Raw genomic sequence first — 12016 nt, 5'->3', positions numbered from 1 at the left:
CAGGTCTGATGAGTAACCACTTAGTCAGGAGTGTCTCCTTTGACCTCTTTTTGCCATCATTCCTTTTGACTCAAGGTAGAAGAAGAAAAAACGATCCCAGTTTGAAACATCAACTATAACCCAACTGATGTTTCAATTGGCATCTTTTACTTCACATTGTAAGTTTGAACGTCACAAAAACACTCTAAAAGGAAACAATCATCACACTCATTTCCCAAGGGAGGTATTCAGCACCACGGAGGTCAAATAATCTGCCTAAGGTTACATGGCTAATAGTCAAAGCAGCTGCTATATTGAAATGAACAAAACTTAGGGACCAGAATCATCAGAGTATAACCAAGGAATCACTAATTATAGGACTTTAGGGTAGCTGTGAAGGAATGTATGAAAAGTGTTTGAAGTTGTAGATAGAAATGTAGAAGTTTGGAAATCTGAAAGTCAGACACTTTGTGTTTGAAAGTAGCTGGAAGGAAAGGACTCTCAGAAGTTCTCCTCTGACCCTCACAAACATACCATAGCATGTTAAGAAAATAGAAGGGGGGCTGGGGATTTAGCTCAGTGGTAGAGCACTTACCTAGGAAGCGCAAGGCCCTGGGTTCGGTCCCCAGCTCTGAAAAAAAAAAAAAAAAAAGAACCAAAAAAAAAAAAAAGAAAATAGAAGGAACTATTATGGGTTTGCTTTAAGTAAAAAAAAAAAAAAAAAAAAGAAAGAAAGAAAGAAAGAAACCTCGTATTTATATACGACTCTTTTAGAAGTTTATGTTTTTGCTTGCAAAATCTAATACAACTAACTCCTAATATCTAACAGGTACCTTATAAAACTTCAGATAAAATCTCAGCTATACTTAATCTGTATCTTCAGTTTATCCCCACTTCACAGATAAGAACACTAAGAGGCTAGGGAAGGGCTAGAGAGATGGCTCAGTGGTTAAGGTTGGCTAGGGAGATGGCTCAGTTGGTAAACTACAAGCAGGAGAGCATGCTCCTCATCACCCTTTGGGGGAATTGGGAGGAAGCCGAGAGAAGAGACATGACCTATAATCCTATCACTGGAGAAGCTGGTACAGAAAGATCCCTAGGGCTCGGTTGATGGCCATCCAGTCCAGAGAAATTTGTGCATTCCAACTCAGTGAGAAACCTGAAATAAGGTGGAGAGCAATTAAAAGACATTGACCTCTGTCCCCTAAAGCACAAGCATACTTACTCATAAGCAGTTTGGGTCTTCATTTAAGAAAAGGAAAAAAAAAAAAAAGGTCTGAAGACATAGCTAAACTACCGTACTTGCCTAGTATGCTTCAATCCAAAAGAAAAAAAGGAACAAAGGAAGGAGTGGAGGTTAGGGGAAAGAAATAGGAAAGAAGAAGCACCTAAGAAAAAAGAAGACCTTTAAATTCACTATGCAGGAATTGTTCCTGGTCCCTTCAGGAGCACCATAATTTATAGTGGCTTCTCCACTCGTGAGTTCTGGTTTCAGTTAATAGCATGTAGCCGGAGATGAGAACAGATCTGTAGGCATAGATAGCACTGATGGGCCAAACTCCCAAGATCTACAACTTCTGAGACTGGGTTTTTTTTTTTTTTATGACATACCAAAAACAATTTGCAAATGTTCGTCCCAGATCTCATCAAAGCACTGGGTCACATCCCAAATCTATTTTAGGAAGATAAAATATAGCTAATTGAAGAGATATTATGATCTAATCCATTGTAAAAGGAATGAACTACGTAGGTCAGACAGAGAAGATCTACTTATTTTTTAGGGCAGCTTAATGTCTCTTAAGCCCTAATCTTCAAGTCCCTGGCATATACTTCTGATATAATAATAACCACTTGATACAGGTGACATAAAAATTAGATATCATGCATAAATGGCCTTTGAAAGAGACTGGCCTGGACTCAGTGTATGTTCAGTAATTCATATTTATGCAATACCATTGTGGAAGGACACCACTTAGCTCCCTGCTTTTCAATCAACCTTCTAATTACTAAGTGAGTTTGTAGTTATATTAGTTACAAGAAGAGGGAGGGGTGGTTTTGAACACCTGACACATGTATCCCTGTCATTAAAAGGTAGGTGTTGCCTAAGATATAAAGTTATATCTGATGACTATAATCTGAGTACTAAGAGCCAAACTTGTTTTTACAACAACCTGATAAGGACTGTTTTTACCTTACTTTACAGAAGAGTGATTTTTTTCAATTTCATAATTCAAAGGTCTTCTGATACAAACCCAATCTTTTAAATACAGTGTGATGTTAGCACCCTGGAGAAACAACCTCCAAGATGATTCCATGAACTGAAACTCTGAGCATGGAAAGTTGGAAGTGAGGTGTGGATTTGTGACAAACCTAAACTTGGGGTGAGCCTGGAGGAGATCATAAATCACCGACGACGTGGTTGTCGGTCATCTTTCTATGCTATTCTAACTTTCCTATTCCTGAACCTATCCTTAAAGGAAGTCTTTACTACTTCTGTTTCTTTGGTCCCCAAGTTTTGAAAGCAATTGTCATAGCGGCTTTTTATGAACATTGCAATTGTTCATGTGATGTCAGCATCTATAAAGCTGAGAAATGCAGAATGATTGAAACTATGAGGGGAGGCTGTGAGGAGCTCTCTGAATATACAAAGAGCCAGTTCATGTGCACGATTCTTTGTGAACAGCCTTCCACACAAATGGTGCTATGCTTTAAAACAAAGTTGTCCTACAATTATAATGGTAATGTAGAGCTCATGCTTCCAAACTGCTGGCTTCATAAGTATAGATCATCAATTGTTCAGGCTTACCCAGGGCAAAAAGAATGTGTGAAACTATACAACAATAACAATTGTGTTACTCAAACAACTGTCCCTATACCAGGGACTAAGCCATGAAAAAGACAAACAGTAAAAGACTGTTAAATGGCATAGACCTCTGGGGTGCCATAAATCCACTTAAATCTGTTATCATCACTGTATCACAAATAGGATGTCCTGGGAACGGCTGAATGCAAGGCCTTGGAAAACCCAACCAGGTCCATTACTGGCTCTATAACTTCTTATTTTCATAACTTTGGACAAGTCAGTGAGTGATAACAGGCCATGGATGCCTCCTCTGCAAACTGGTCATATACCTACTCAATTATGCTATTATGATGATTAGATTATATGTAAAGGCCTAGTGCCTAGCTGGCATGCAGCAGACTCTGTATTTGTTAGTTTCCTTGTCTATTGAGGAATATCCAAGGTTTGGGTAACCTGAACTAGAAAACAAAATTATTTTTAAGGGTTCCAGTGTTTTCCAAGGCCTACTTAATGACTTTTTTCATAAATTTTTCATCCATTTGTAATGTTTATTGAATACTCTAGAGTAAGAGGAATTATTCAGTTGTTGTTCCCAAAGTGACATTGGCTCTTAGTGAGAAAGCAACTGCAGTTTTATGCTTGCCCTATTTCCTGCCTTTCATTTCCCTCTCTTATGTAAGGTCCTAAAACCACAAGAAATCAAAAAGAATACCCTGGGAAAGAAAATATTTGTACTCATGGCTGCAGATCCTTTCATCTGCAGATTTCAAAGCTTTTCCTCCATAAGTAATTACTATCCCTGCTTAACATGTGTGAATGCTGAGCCACCATCAAATGGAGAAGCTTCAATCACAAGGAAGTCAGAGGACGGGCTACGAGCAGAACAAAGCTGTGTAGTCTTCCATCCTTGTGCTCTAAAGTAGGACACACGAGAATCAACACAAGCGTAAAGTGTTGAGGCCAAAAGTTTGAAGAGGCCTGGAGCTGTAGAGAGTTCGCTTAGCTTGCATGAAGCTCTGGGTCGGGTCACAAGACCTCCGTGAAACTGCGTAGTGTATATACCTATAATCGAACAATTGGGAGGTGGAGCTAGGAGGATCAGAAGTTCAAGTGCTCATCCTCACTGACATAGAGTTCAAAGTCAGCCTAGGATCCATGTGGCCCTGTCTTAGAGAGAGAGAGAGAGAGAGAGAGAGAGAGAGAGAGAGAGAGAGAGAGAAAGGTTTGAGAGGTTGAGGCATTCTGATTCAGTCAGCTCAGTCCCTTACTGTAATCTATAATCAAATCACAAATGGGGATACCCTTCTCCGGGTTTGAAGGGAAAACTCAGTGATTGGATTTCTGTGAGCTCAGTGTCAGGTGCTTTGCAAATGATGATAATGCTGGTTCATGAGGTTGGGACAAATGAAGGCATCCTTCTTAAATACACATAATGAAAATAGACGGCGCTTTCAGCCCAAGCTTTTTTAGAGCCATAATCACAGTTTGTCTTAGCTTAAGACCAAGACTGGATATTGAGTACCTCACACTATAACACAGATAGAGGGTGCTTTGTCCAGGATCCAGATTCACTTCTCCCTAGAATTCTATGCTTTCTCTCTCACAGCCTAAACCCAGTCTATCAGCCATTCTGTTGGCTAACTCTCCAATATATATCCAAAGTTCTAACTTTATTTTCACCGTCCATCTGTATCTGGTAACTCCTCCCTCTCTCTCAGCTACCTTCTGTCTCCCGGACCACAACTAAAGCTCCTTAACTAATGATCCCACCCCCACTTCTGTGCTCATCTTTCTCTACACTGTAATATGCTAAAAACATAAGTGTGATCTTATACTTTCCCCATTCAAAACCTACAGAGTAGAGGGAAGAGACTTGAGAGTTGGCTCGGCAGTTAAGAACAGTTTCTGCTCTTCCAGACAACCCGGTTTTGTTCCTAGCACACACACCAGGTAGCTCCTAATCATCTGTCACTCCACTTCCAAAAGATCTGTCACCCTCTTCTGACCTCCAAGGACACTGCATGCACATAATGCACAGACATACATGCAGGCAAAAAAGACCCATTCACAAAAAACAATTACCACTTTTTAATAGTTTAAAAAAAAAAAAAACAAAAACCAGGGACATCAACTTCCTAATCCATGACTTTCCAGTGGGGGCCAGGTCTTTGGAGGTAAGAGACATGTCTACACAGTACAGAAGAGCAAGTGTGTTCTGGCCACGCTGAGATTTTTTTTTTCCAAGACAGGGTTTTTCTGTGTAACTCTGGCTGTCCTGGAACTCACTGTGTAGACATAGCTGACTTCAAACTCACGGGGATTCACCTGCTTCTGCCTCCTGAGTGCTAGGATTAAAGGTGTATGCCACTACTGCCCGGCTGCTGAGACTTTTGATAGAATGAAGCATAGCATATCTGGGAGAGAGAGGGGAACTAGCAGAGGATAAAAGAGGACCTGGAACATAGCACAGACGGATCAGGAATAAGCTGAGACAGGCTTAGAGAAATTGAGTCTCTAGAGAGTCTCAGATGAGCAAAATCACCACTGGAAACACAAAGGATACCTACTGCTTTGTCAAATCTAGTGTCTTTTAAAAAGATTGATTTATCTGTCTGTCTCTGTGAGTGTATGCACACATGTATGTGCTGTGTACCTAAGTTAGAAGGGTGTCCTCCTCGATTGTGTCCCACCTTGCCCTTTGCGGCAAGGTCTCTCCTCAGCCTGGGGCTCATACTCTCTAGGGTAGGATGGACAGACATGATCATTGTAGCTTAAGAAAATAAGTAGAGCACAATGGAGGAAGACACTTGAAGTCACCCTCTAGTCCACATGCAGGGGCTAGCGCGTGCACGTGCACATGCTCACACCACCCCACATACACGCACACTATTAGAATAAGCCAGTTCAACTGGACATAGTGGCACACATGTACTCTCAACACCTGGGAGGAAGAGGTAGGAAGCCAAGGAATTCAAGGCCATCCTCAGCTATAGAGTGAGTTTTAGGCCAGGTGAAACCACGTGAGACCCTGTCCCCTCCCCACAACCCCCGCAAAAAAAAAAATCAAAATAAAACCTGGCATGGCATCACACACACACACATACACACACACACACACACACACACACACACACACACACACACACACACACCTGTAATTCTAGTAATGGGAGGTAGAAGCAAGAGAGGAGTTCAAGGTTGTCTTTAGCTACGCAGTTATAAGAGGCAAGCATGAACCACACAGGGCTCTGCCTCAAATAAAATAAAAATGAGGAAATAAATATAATTCAGCATATAAATTGACATCAATAATAAAAGTCACGTATTCACAATAGATGCAAAAGTGATCTTTGACAATGTTCAATAAAAATCACTGAAGAAAATCAGAATAGAAGTCCAGCATAATATAGCTGTAGCAGATAAGATTTTACAAAATGAGGGTGGGAGGGACTGAAAGCATGCCATCTGAAACCAAGAATGAGACAGAGGCACTTACACTCTTCACTCTTACGCCACATAGCACCCTGTGTTAGTTAAAGAAAGAAATGGGACGCAAGTGAGGGAGGCAAAAGTCAAAATATCCTATTTATAGACTACACGGTCTTGTACCTAAAAGACCCAGAGGGGTCACTTTTGCAATTAGATTTAATAGACACTTTGGCAAAGTAGCAGGATGAAAAATTAGCATACAAAATGGGGTTGGGGATTTGGCTCAGTGGTAGAGCGCTTGCCTAGGAAGCGCAAGGTCCTGGGTTCGGTACCCAGCCCCGAAAAAAAAAAAAGAAAAGAAAAAAATTAGCATACAAAAAGTCCATGGCTTGAGCCAGTAAAATGGTTCATCTTGTCAGGTGCCTGTTACCAAGTCTGACAATCTGAGGTAAATCCCTGGACCCCACATGTTGGAAGGAATGAACTACTTTCATAGTTTGTCCCCTGCACCCCTTCACACACAAGTTTTGAACTATAATATCTTTTAATTAGCAGGGGAGAGTGTAGCTCAGTTGGTAGAGTGCTTGCCCATCATACAGAGCCCTGGCTGGATTCAATCCCCAGTACTACAGAAACTGTGTGCTGCTAATTCCAGCTCTCAGAAGATGGAGGCAGGAGAATCAGAACTTTAAGGTAATCCTCCGTTGGAGGCCAGCATTGGATACATAGAATCCTATGTCAAAAAAAAGAAAGAAAGAAAGAGAGAGAGAGAGAAAGAGAGAGAGAGAGAGAGAGAGAAAGAAAGAAAGAAAGAAAAAGAAAAGACAAAAAGTAGCTAGCATGATGTCACGCATTGGTAGTCTCATCATATTTGGGAAACCTAGATCATCTGAGCCCAGGAGTTTCAGACCAGTCTGAGTCAAAGAAGATTTCATTTGAAAGTAACTTTTCAATGAAACAAGAAATGATGAGTGCACACACCTGTAGAGCCCTAGAACTCAGGTCAGACTGAGGAGCCTAAGGAGAGCCTGCCTCTTTAAAAAGCAAAACAGAACTAAACTAAAAGAAAACGATTTAAAAATTTAAATAGATATCCAAATGGCAAAAGAATAAAAACCAGACATTCAAATCAGTCATTAGTCATTAGGGATGTACAAATCAAAACTACAATGAGATATTGCTTCATACCCATTAAACTAGCCATATATATATATATATATATATATATATATATATATATACATATATATGTGTGTGTGTGTGTATATATATGGATGACAACTCATTATCTTCCTATAAAAAGAATGGTTAACATTATTTTATTAATTCAATTTTAGTAGAGTCATGAAAAAACTAGAACCCTCAGGTCAGTAAGACTGACCTGACCTGACTCACTGGGGAGCGTTCGCTATGAAAAGCTGACTTAAATCCTCTGAAGCCACTCACTGTGGAAGAAAAGAACCAACCCCTGGAAGCCATCTTCTGACCATACAGACACAGACCCAAACACAGACACCTTCCTTGCGCCCCCCCCCCCACATCCATATACACACCGGTAATACCTGAATAAAACAGTTTTAAAAAGAGACTAGAACCCTCACGTGTTGCTGGTAAAGATGTAAAATAGTACATTTTAGAGAGCAGTCTTTCAGTTCCTTAAATAAGTTACACAGAGAATTAGCATCCACTCAAACAAGCACCCTACCATTGGAAACACCCTAGGGAAGCTCATCCTTGCCCTCGGATTGTCTCCATTGTTCTGTTCCAGCAAATGAAACAATAGAACCACCAGAAAGGTGTAGCATCATTCTTACTGCCCTCAAGTGGTGGTGGCCCAAATGTCTTCTGGTTTCATAAACATAAAATATACCTTCAAAAGAGCTAATGGTGTCTACATAAAGACAAGCAATTGTCTACTATGAGTTGTACTCCAACCCTCAATGTGTATTTTCCTTTTTGTTGTTTTTGTTATTCCAGGGAGGGTCTACTATAGTCCAGACTGACCTTGAACTTGCTATGTAGCTGAGGATGGCTTTACTGTTTTTAAATAGTTATTTATTTGTTTCATGTATGTGAGTACACTATTTCTGTCTTCAGACACACCAGAAGAGGGCATCAGATCCCATTACAGATGGTTGTGAGCCACCATGTGGTTGCTGGCAATTGAACTCAGGACCTCTGGAAGAGCAGTCAGTGCTCTTAACTGATGAGCCATCCCTCCAGCCATGAAGAAAGCTTTAAACTGCTGACCCTCCTGCCTCCATCTCCAGAATATTGGGATGCCTTCTACACAGCATGCCTGTAAGTGCCTTGGTGGTCTCTGCTTGTTTATGCTTCCGGTTCCGCCTTGCATTCCTGCCCTGATCTTCTTCAGTCCTAGACCATGATCTGAAGTAAACCCTTTCCTCCTTAAGCTGCTTTTTGGTCATCATAGTGTTTATCACAGTAGCATAAACCAAATAAAGACAAAAATTGGTTTTAGAGACTAGGACATAGCTGACCATGATGTTTTAGAGGAAGATTGTGGTTGGATTTTTTTTCAGTTTGGGGCTGGAAAATCCATTACGTGCTCAGAACTTAGTTGAATGTTCTATGGGAGCTTGAAAGATAAGAATGTTAAGAGAAGAGCACATGATGAGGACCTGTTTTGTGAAATTTCAGAGGGAAGTTTGAGTCTCCTTCAAAGACTTTATCTTTGATGGAGATGTTCATGTGATGCATTTCAGTTGAGAATCTGTGAAAACAGCTGGGCATGGTGGCGCAAGCCTATACTCCCAGCACTCTGGAGGCACAGGCAGATGGGTCCGTGAGTTCTAGGCTAGCTAGGGCTACATAGATTTAGATTGTGTCTCAGAAGAAGAAAGGTGGAAATGAAACCTTTGTCTTAATGAGACAATAGATGCTAGTTAGCTGGGGCTGGAAAATCTGTGACTAACAAGAGATAAGCATCACTGATGTAAAATCTAGAAAGTAGTTCCTCAGGGTAACACAGTAGCTCTAGTCTAGGCAGGAACTAAGCTTGAGGTAGAACTCAAATAATGTGTATGGGTTTCCCACGTGGAACTCACTTTGAAAGCTTGAGGTGGTGAAGGAGAGCAGCTGAGGCTTGGTACTGTGTGACAGTATCCAAATCTCAATGAAAGAAGCCAGGAGAGGCCACTGGTAAAGGTGCATCCTCAGCTGCAGTAGAAACTCCTGGATTGGAGGGGTCATGGAGAGAAGGTGGAGCTTGACACCATGTTGAAGTGTCAGAGTCCCTGAAGAGACCCAGGGAAGGCAGTTGTCAAAGTGGGTGGGATGACCCCAAAGGATAGCAACAGGCATGGAGTATATCGACTCTTACACTACCAGCTGTGTGTGCTGCTGGCATTAGCTGAAGAAGTGATGCTGCCCAAGACCTTTGAAGCCGAAAATCTCCAGTTGAGTCCCAGATGTTATACACTAACTGTTGGATTTGGGGTTTGTTTTGATCTAATTGTGCCTGGGTTCTCTCTCTTGAATAAGAAAACACTGAACTTTTTACTTTATTGAAAGTTTGCTAAGTAAACAAGAGAAAAGCGAGCCAAAGAGCACATTTCCTTCATGTTCATTGCTTCAGGTTTGTGCCTTGTACTTCTGGTCTGACTTCCCTCAGTAATGGACTGTGACCCTTGAGCGGAAGTAAGCCTTTTTCTCACCCAAGTTGTTTGTGGGTGGTATTTTGTTACAGTAACAGAGAAACAAACTAGAAAGCTTACTCAGTCCTCACCTAGAGTCTGATTTAGTGCTTTGCCTTTAAACAATGTGACCCTTACTCAGTCTTCTTTAAGTTAGAATAGGTCTTCAGTCTTTCATTATTATTCATGATATCCACATCTTTACATTTTATTAACTCTTGTATCTTTGAAACAATGTTACCTTGAGCTTTTAATTCTCCTGCCTCTCTCTCCCAAGTTCGTGATTACAGGCAGTAGGACCACGATACCCCAATACTTGCCCAGTATCTGAACACCCCATTGCTATTTGTCTCATGATTTTGTGTGATTAGATGATAATTTTGTTTTGAGAGGGGAGCAGTCAATTAAACTACCTGAGTGTGGTTGTTTTTGAAGTGCTATAATTACACGACCACAACTAGGTAAAGAAATCTTATTTATGTTTGTCATTTGACAAAATGAAGCTTTGTCATTTCATTTACCATTGTTAGATGGCATTTTACTATAAGTAAGATACTCTTCGTCACCCTCAGGTTTCATGTGGCCCATGATGACTTCAAATATACTACATAGCCAAGGATGACCTTCAATTCTTGGCCCTCCGCCTCTGCTGGGGTTACAGATGTGTGGCACCATGCTTCTCTATCACCTCCATGTTGTCATCATATAAATATGTGGATCCTTCTTTTTATTTAGTAGGTTATAATCTCACTGCATTTTTTTCATTTCTTGTCCCAATGTTGAGCAGTGAGAAATTCTTTAAGCTGCTTTCTGTATCCTTTTGATCTCTTTTTCTCTCCCTCCTTGCTTTCTTATATAAGTTCTCCCAGGTTCCTCTTGTACTTCCGCTGCCTATTTCTGGAAGTTGGCCTAAGCCATTTCTCCCAAGAACTTCCCGTACGGTAGGGAATGGATGTTTGGAAAGCAAGATCTGGGTATCAGATAGGCTCACTGCTATTGGGGTAAAATTGCTTCTAGGCCCTGTTAATAAACAAAGCTAAGGGGGTTGAAATAGCGATTTAATTTAGTTAACCGTGTTTAATCATGGATTCATTACTGGCACTTCTACTTCTAAGGCCCTTAGGGTTCCTTCTTTATTTGCCTTTCTCCATTCCCACAGTAACAACTCTGGCTCCCAGCATCACTGTCTTTCTTCATCTACTCAGCATTGTAGCACACAAAATAGTTTCAGAATTGCTGCATTGATTCCATTACCAAAACAGCCCACTAAATAGGGCTCAGGATTTGTTTGCAGTTCTGCTTTGTTTTTAGAATGTGGATATACTGAAAATACTTCATTAAAACGATATATATGGGTTGGCCTTCCTTCCTTTCAAAGCTGTTGACTCACATATTTAAATGTAGTTAAGTTCATTCGTTTCTGTTGGTATTCAGTTTCAAAACATGCATTCTTTTTTGATAAGGTCTCACTATGTAGCCCTAGCTGGCCTGAATAAGCCTTGTGCATCAGCTGACTGTCTCCACCCTTGTCTCTGGTAACAGATGCCTCTCAGTTTCCCTGCTTTCACAGCTTCTTCTTAGTCCCTTTTCTATTCACCTATTCTAAAATTTGCAATTCCTCTGGCCTCCTCAGGCTTCCTCCACTTCCCTCTGGGTCCTCTCTTCCCAGATGGTCTACCATACATACTGATTTGCTAGTGACTTCAAAATTCCTTTATCCCAGACTTCTCTGGTTTCAAAACTTAGAACCCATGAGTGCTGTCACTCACATGTACTTCTCATGGACTCTCAAGTTCATGTGTCTATTTCTCTGCCAGACCTGCTCAAGATACCTCCTTGAAGTAAATGCCAGTCATTCACCTCCTTGCTTAGCCAGAACCCTGTAAGCTGTTCTTTATCCCTCCATTTTCCTCAACTACAATACCCAGCTTACCTGCAAACATCACCAAATCATGTTGAATCACACATTTCTGACCATTCCCACTTCACTCCACATAAATTCAGAATACTCTTCTCTGTATACCTGACCTCCCCTCAGGAACTCCTCCTCCTCTCCCTTTCAAACGCACTTAACCAGCTCAGAGGCATAGGCCTGTATTCCCAGCACTCAGGAGGCTGAGGCAGGATTGAGTGTGAGGCCAGCCTTAGT

General features: G+C 41.1%; 1 long non-coding RNA gene across 3 annotated transcripts in view; it reads left to right on the top strand.

Annotated features, from left to right (window-relative positions):
* The window catches only part of LOC108351012 (uncharacterized), a 51248-nt gene that overhangs the window by 7591 nt on the left and 31641 nt on the right, over nt 1-12016 (top strand). For all 3 annotated transcript variants that reach the window (XR_010066580.1, XR_010066579.1, XR_010066578.1), the window contains exon 2: nt 8309-8512. This is a non-coding gene — a long non-coding RNA (uncharacterized LOC108351012). The remainder of the gene's footprint in view (nt 1-8308; nt 8513-12016) is intronic.

This window comes from Rattus norvegicus, chromosome 5 (genome assembly GCF_036323735.1).
Source record: "Rattus norvegicus strain BN/NHsdMcwi chromosome 5, GRCr8, whole genome shotgun sequence".
NCBI lineage: Eukaryota > Metazoa > Chordata > Mammalia > Rodentia > Muridae > Rattus > Rattus norvegicus.
The sequence above is the reverse complement of the archived record's forward strand: the minus strand, read 5'-3'. Positions and strand labels throughout refer to the sequence as shown.